Source organism: Erpetoichthys calabaricus, chromosome 3 (genome assembly GCF_900747795.2).
Source record: "Erpetoichthys calabaricus chromosome 3, fErpCal1.3, whole genome shotgun sequence".
Lineage (NCBI taxonomy): Eukaryota > Metazoa > Chordata > Cladistia > Polypteriformes > Polypteridae > Erpetoichthys > Erpetoichthys calabaricus.
In genome coordinates, this window is record NC_041396.2 from 260,355,430 (window position 1) to 260,363,446 (window position 8,017).

Sequence of the window (8,017 nt, forward strand, 5' to 3'; positions counted from 1 at the left end):
GTTACTGTACTTGACTATACTGATACTCTACATACACACGGACTATCTATATTAACCAAATGAGCAGGATCGGTGTATGCAAGCCCCCTTTATAGCATGCTGAGACAGCGTCAAGCTCATTCAGACCTGCCCAGGATGTCAACTTCCACAGACATGCCCAGGCTGCACAAACCGTTGTTGATAAGTCACTTAGGCTACGTGAGCGAAAATGTTTGGATACAAATACAGTATAAGAAAAAATCATGACAAAACTGAAGATTTCTCTGAAACGGTACGTGATGGGTACATTTTAATGTGATATTCGTGATCAGCACCCATAAATCTATAAGAACAACAACAACAACATTTATTTATATAGCACATTTTCATACAAAACGTAGCTCAAAGTGCTTTACATAATGAAGAAAAGAAAAATAACAGACAAAATACAAAATTAAAATAAGACAACACCCAACAATGTTCAAGAAGCAAAAAAGTTTGTTGTGCAGTGCACTCAATCGTACAAGTGAGCCGCGTTGTGCCAGCTTTAGGGGAGCTGATAAAAATGGCAAGCCTTCCAACGTTTCAATTTGCGATAATTCCAACCAGTGCGGCAGCAGAAAGCGGTCCCCACGTAAAGAGCGAGGCACTGGTGCGGTGCTGCGGTATTCATAATGACAACGAATTACATCTTTAGGACAAATGACAACAAAGGATCAAGATGAACACACATCGTGTTCTTGTACATGTGTCCGATTTTAATTTTGCGACTAACAAGGCCGAGGGGTACTTTAGCTGCGTGAAGCTCATAGCAGCTAAGATTTCAGCAGATCGCACAATTTTCGAAGGTTTGGATCTTTTTCCGACACAGTCGGGAACCCAGGGACGTCCGGTCAGGGGAGTTGATCCTGAAAAATAAAAAATAATAATAACGGTAACATAAAGTAAATGTGTCCACTGGTCTGCGCTATACTGTACATTTGTTTTCTGTATGCTTCCACTCATTTTGATTTTTTTTTTTGTTGTCGTTTTGTTGAAAAGTTTGTATTAAAATTGATTAAAGCATTTGAATTAAAAGCTGTTAAAAACAACTAAATATTTCAATTAAGGTCAAAATAGAAATTCGTTATTTTTGTACACCACGCTCAACTTTCATTTATATTGATGTGGAATTGAAACGGCAAAACAAGAAGGGTGCAGAGCAAATGCGCGCTCTCTCTGCTCTGTATCGCCGCTATAAATGTAACATTTTTTCTTAGCCAAATATGTGCCCTACCTACTGTATGTGTGTGTAAAGAATGCTGATGAGATATGAAACATAAGCAGTGGGTAATGGGCATGCTGCCAACTGAATAGTGAAGAAGCTATTCTTTTAGGTTCATATATTTGTAAATCTGACTCTGAAGGAGTCAGTTTCTCACCACTTACCGCATGTCACTGCGAGAAGCAACTTCAGAAGCTTCACGAGGCTTCGTCCGCTCATCACTACCCCTCAGGATGAACCCGTGATGAGCGCACACTTTAAATGACGCCGCTTAAGTTCGCTATCACCATCGTACACATCGCGGACCGTCACTCTATCACCACCTAGTGGCGAAATCACAGAACACAACAGTTGTAAATTTGCTTTGTGTGACAGCAAATCTGTACGAGAGGCATCGAGCTGCAAGAGTGCGGCAGGCCGTTTGAACATTTAATCAATTTTCCTCGATATCAGCAGTTACAACACTGATATCGTCAGTTTTAATTTTGATATCAAGTTTTTAAAATTTTATATAATACTTTTAAATTTTGGTATCTAGCTTTTGACATTTCACATCACGTTTTTAAGATTTGATATTGTGCTTTTGAAACTTATTTAAAAAACAGAGCGTCAATGCCAATATATTATGACAGGGCATTTTAACATTAAATCCATTTTCCTTTTTAGGAAATTTGATATCAGGCGTATACAATTTGACATCGAGCTTCTGAAATTTGAAAACACGCTTTTGAAAATTGAATGAGGCTTTTAAATTTAATATCAACATTCTCAAACTTCATATCAGATTTCAAAAGCTCGATATCAAATTTTAAAAACGTGATATCAAGTTTTATAAGCTGGATATCAAATTTTATAAACGTGATATCAAAATGACAAAATATGATGTGAGAGTTTAAAATGCATATATATATTAGCATTTAAGCACTCATATGAAATTCCGATAGCGCAATATCAAATTTTAAAACCTTGATATTAAACTTAAAAGCTTGATATCAAACATTACAATGTTGATATCCATTAATAAAAAACTTGAGATCAAATTTTAAAGGCGTGCTATCAAGATTTATAAGTCTGATATCAAATTTCATAAACGTAATATCAAAATGACAAAATATGATGGGAGTTTAAATGCATATATATTAGCATTTAATCTATTATATCAAATTGTAAAACCTTCATGTCAAATTTAAAAACTTATGATATCAACATTTTGAATACAGATATCAAATTAAAGGAGTTAAATGATGAAACGGCTTGCCATACAGGAGGGGCCCGACAGCGCTTGTTCTCCCCCAGGGCCCGGACCACCCCTCCTGCAGCCTGGTACTCCTGATCTGTACACTGAAAGTGGCAGGGTGGGTATTCGAAGCAGGACTCTGGATTGGTGAGCTGTCAGCATTAAGCTGCCGTGATTCGCACCAACAACCTTTCGAGTAACAGCTGAAGGCACTAATTACTCTATTGAGAATTAAAATGCAAAGACCCCACCCTGTGCCCATTATTCTAAGAATGCTCAGGATGTACCCCACTGCATGGGGGGGGCTCCACGTGCTTAAACAAACGGCAGCTCTCCGTGCCCTGTTGATTACTGCAGTTGCTTTTATTTTTGCGCTAATGAAGTGCAGTTATTATCACCTTTGATTAATGAGGCTCCCCAGTTAGCCAATGTTTAGATCAAGAGGAGCAGCTGGGAGCTACTGTGATTTTGAAGATGAAAGGTAATAAAGGAAAGGTAAGGAACATGGAGTGGCCATCCTGTTCCTGGCCTGCCACCTTCATGGGCCTTGACATCATTACGCCATTCGAGTGTTTCCAAATATCCATTATGACGGCTGTCCAAAAATCAGCTAAGACCTCAATGACCTTACACCATCAATATATGTGAAAGCAGCTGACCCCCTTATTCCCCTGCTTTCCCATCCATCCATTTTCCAAACCTGCTAAATCCTAAACAGGGTTGTGGGGATGCTGGAGCTTATCCCAGCAAGCATCAGGCACAAGGCCGCTCCCTTAAATGATGCACCACTGTGGCATGAGGTCCGCACTGTTGTTAGTGTTGTCTTTCAGTGGACTCTTTAGGCCGTTTGTCCTATAGTACTACTGATCCATTGAAACAGTGAACATGACAACAAGTCAAGGCACACGCCAGTAGCGTCAGGGATGATGAGGTAACACAGACGCCTTTGTATTTAGGCCCTCATTTTAGACATCAGATATGAGGTTCCATTTAGGACTTGATTCGTTCTTCACTGTACATGCACTCTAGACTGGAACACACACGGTGTACTGAGACTTTGTCTCCAATGTCGTACACCAAAATGAATAAACATGGCCTTGAAAAGCATACACTGCATGATGAAATTCTGTATAGATTTCAGTATGTAATAGGAGACAATGAATGCCAAGAATGTGTCTCATTCACTTTATACAAATACTTCTAAAACTGAATGTTCATCGACTTAACTGTCACAAACCGATGATGTACATAGCGGTGTCTCATTTACCAGGTTTTGGAAATGAAGTTACAGCTGAACAACTCGGAGACACTAAATGTGTGTGTATTGTGCTGTGAGCGTCCATCAGAAGCGAGCCGTGTGCCCATCTGTGTTACGATGGACCGAAAAACTCATCCCACACACGGTCTGTCCTCACAACACTGGAGAATCAGTTCATTGTTACTTTACAGCTGGAATCCATGACACAACCCACGAACTGCGTTTTCCATGCACGCCTACCCCCTATAGTTGCTACTGCAGCACATTGAAGTTTTTTGGGGGGGGGTTTGGGGGGGGCTGTCTGGTCTTTGGCCTTGGGACCCCAGCAGTTTTTTTTTTTTCTTCAGCCTTCCACCCTTGTCATTAGAAACAAAACCAAATCTTTAAAGGAGGACTCTACTTTATCGGTGTTATGTAAGTTCATATTGAATTATTCTCCTTCACTATTTTGGCATCATTTATTTCTTTCAGGTTTTTTTTTATTCTTTTCTTGCATCTTTTTGTTTGAGACCTTGTCAAATTTGTAACCTCCATAGAGAGTTTAGTGGATTATCCATCCATTTTCCAACCCGCTGAATCCGAACACAGGGTCACGGGGGTCTGCTGGAGCCAATCCCAGCCAACACAGGGCACAAGGCAGGGAACCAATCCCGGGCAGGGTGCCAACCCACCGCAGGACACACACAAACACACACACACACCAAGCACACACTAGGGCCAATTTAGAATCACCAATCCACCTAACCTGCATGTCTTTGGACTGTGGGAGGAAACCCACGCAGACACGGGGAGAACATGCAAACTCCACGCAGGGTGGACCCGGGAAGCGAACCCGGGTCTCCTAACTGCGAGGCAGCAGCGCCACCATGCCGCCTTAGTGGATTATGCTGACTCAAATTTTTCATTTTTTAAGGAATTGTATCCAGCATGGGGCGCTCGTTCCCCAAGATGTGTCCTTTCTTGACTAGAACAGAACAACCAATGCTCATCGCTTTTGTAACCACGGCAGACATAATCAGACAAGAGAAATATGGTACAAAAGAGATATATGTGTTTAACTTGCTTTCCACCCCAAATACAATGCATAATTCATTTATGCATAGATATCCAAGCTGGAGAGAAACCAACGAAACATCACGTCTTCAGTGGGGATGCTGACAGAATCGGTCCAGCAAGGCAGGGAGCAGCACTGCTCGGCTTCTGGTTTCCTGATGGATCCTCTTCAGTATAAACACTCACATATTTACAGATTTGCCAGGTATGGGCAGCTTCCAACAGAGCCGTCCATGTTATTTTTGGACTACGCCCAATAACACCTTCCCGTGTTCTCATGGCCTCTGCAGACGGTAGCCGTTGGTCACTCTGACCATATAGTGATTGAGCAAACATCAGCATTTTAAAAGAGCCTGCCTGGATTGTCTTTCATATGCTTCTGTCCATCCTCCTGGCCAGTTTCACCTTGTCAGCTGGTTTGTGTGGCTATTCTTTTATAAATTAATGTGTTTGTAATAAACCTCACAGATCACAGTGGCACACTTATAACCGTTGCCTACAGCAATGTGCAGAAGCAATTTAAAAAAAAAAATAAAATGTTATATCGTAAAAACTGTTACTGAAATAAATGGAGGGACATTATGCTCAGACTATATAACGCACTAATGAGACCACCTCTGGTTTATGGTGTGCAGTTCTGGTCACCACAGCACAGTACAAGGAAGACATAGCAGCACTTGACGCTGTGCGGAGAGCAACCAACTGAATCGTAGGACTTAAGGACATGTCCTACTCTGACAGACTCGGAGAATTAAACCTGTTCAGTCTTGAGCAGCGGAGACGGCATGGGGACCTAATCCAAGTATTTAAAATGCTCAAAGGCATTGATAAAGTAGATCAGGCAGAATTCTTTAAATTAAAGGGTGAATCACGAACTGAAGAAGGACACCAGTGAAAATTAAAGGGAAGTGCATTTAAGACTGAAGCCAGGAAGCACTTCTCTACGCAAAGAATTGTGGGACTCTGGAACAAACTACCAAGGCATGGAGTTGAAGCAGAAACCTTGACAACCTTTGGGAAGAATCTGGATGAGATATTGGGGCAGCTTAAACAAAAGGGCTTGATGGGCTGAATGGTCACCTCTTCTTCTTCTTCTTCTTCTTTCGGCTGATCGCGTTAGTGGTCGCCACAGCGGATCATCTTCTTCCATATCTTTCTGTCCTCTGTATCTTGTTCTGTTACACCCATCACCTGCATGTCCTCTCTCACCACATCCACAGCTGAATGGTCACCTCTTGATTGTCCAGTTTCTTATGTTCTTGTAAAACACCTTCAACTACATTCTTTGTATGAAAATGTGCTATAATAATAAATGCTGTTGTTGCATATGTTATTCCAGCATATGGCCTGCATGTTTAAAGGTTTCAGAATAAGGCGTATGCATTTCTCTCTAAAGAGAATGCCTTTGAGTTTATGGATGTTCAAATTACTGGCTCTGTAATGGCTCTTCACTGGGGTGTGTGATTCCTCATTGAACCTTTTCATTCTGGGGAGGCTTCTTCTCATTTGAAATTATCTGCCGAGGCTTTAGAAAAAAAAAATATGTGGACAAAACAGAAATCTTTAATGTGTGGTGGCTACCTAGAAGGATACAAACAGGTCAAGACAATCTGAGCTGAGCCCATGTTACTGCAGAGGGAGTCCTTTCAAAAACATCAGGAACCCGTTGGAATTTCACAAATCTGCCGTCATCTGTTCATGGAGCCTGTTAGGAGATCAAAATCAATGAAGGATTCCTTCTGGAATCTTCACATGGATGGCTCTTTTAGGAACCAAAAATGGTTCACCTAAGACACTGCCTTTTGACACCTTTACGAATGTACATTGTAACCGTTTCACCAACGAGTCTGTATTTGAGTAGGAAAGCAATTCACCACACAGTGTCTGCCCTCTTAAGAACGCTTTAAAAGTCCTAAAGTGGCAGCTTCGATGTAGAGGTTAAGACTTTGGGCTTCACACCTGGAGGCTGCAGGTTCAAGTCTTACTACTGTGACCACGAGAAAGTCACTTCACCTGGCTGTAGTCCAACTGGAAAAACAAAAGAAATGGAACCAATCGTATGGGTCAAAAGTTGTAAGTCACCTTGGATAAATCGGGGCCATCTTAACGTAGGGGGGCCAGGGGCCTAACCCTAATTTGCTGTCAAAACAGCGGCCCCAGGACACTACTTTGCCCGGGGGTCTATGATGCTGGTAAGACAACCCTAGGATAAAATGCATCAGGCACATCACCATCGAAGTTCACATGGTCGATTCCTTTAACTGGAGAGAGTTAGGAGAACGCACTGATACAGCACCCACCACATGACAAACCAACTCAGGATCCCAGATTAGGACTCGACCGCACTAGTTCAGATGGAGTGGAACAGTGTGAGGGTTTTTAATGGTGGCTGCAGTGCCAATTCTGCCACCAACCCCTAGATTTTTTCCCTGCAGGTTGGAGGGCCTACATGCTGGGCTGGATGCAGATTACCGTCATACCCCGGACGGAGAAATTGCAGGTTAAGGGTCTCGCTCATGGTGTTTACAGGATTCAAACCAGCAACCTTCTGATTGCTAGTACCGATCCCTCACCTCAGAGCCACCACTCCGCCCAGGACCGTATAAAATATACCGCAGTTGGTTGCAGGCTATACCCATCATGCTAACTTGGATGGTGTTGCTTTAAATCAAAACTTAAAAGTGTTTTTTTTTTTAAGTTACACTTAACAGAATTCAAAACTCTTATCAAAACTGAATATTAAATTTAAAAAGGTACCATATTTTTTAAAAAGAGCAATATCAGCCATCTGAATTTTGATATTATAGACAGGGATACGAACACTAAAATGGCTGTACGTTCTTTGGCTTTTTTTCTGAACTGATAAACTTCCCTTCTCCAGTAAGTCTGCATGACTTTCATTCTTTCTTTTTGTTAAATGTGTTGCCATGTTTCATATGTCGTTTATGTGAGTTTTTTGCTGGGTGCTCCATTGGTGCTGCGGTGGCCTACAGAAACGCGACCGTGAGCTCTAAAGTGGATTTCAGATTGTGCTTGTGGAACAAACGACTTCACCTTCTGTATAATCACAAAGCCTCACTGTGACAGCAGGGGTCCGATGAGATGGCATTGTCTTTACACAGACCGCCTTAAGTGCGCTCCCAGGTGTGATCGCTGTTCGCATGAATGATGGCGTTCAATTACAAAAAAAAAAAAAAAAAGAAAAGAAATGGACACCATCAATAAA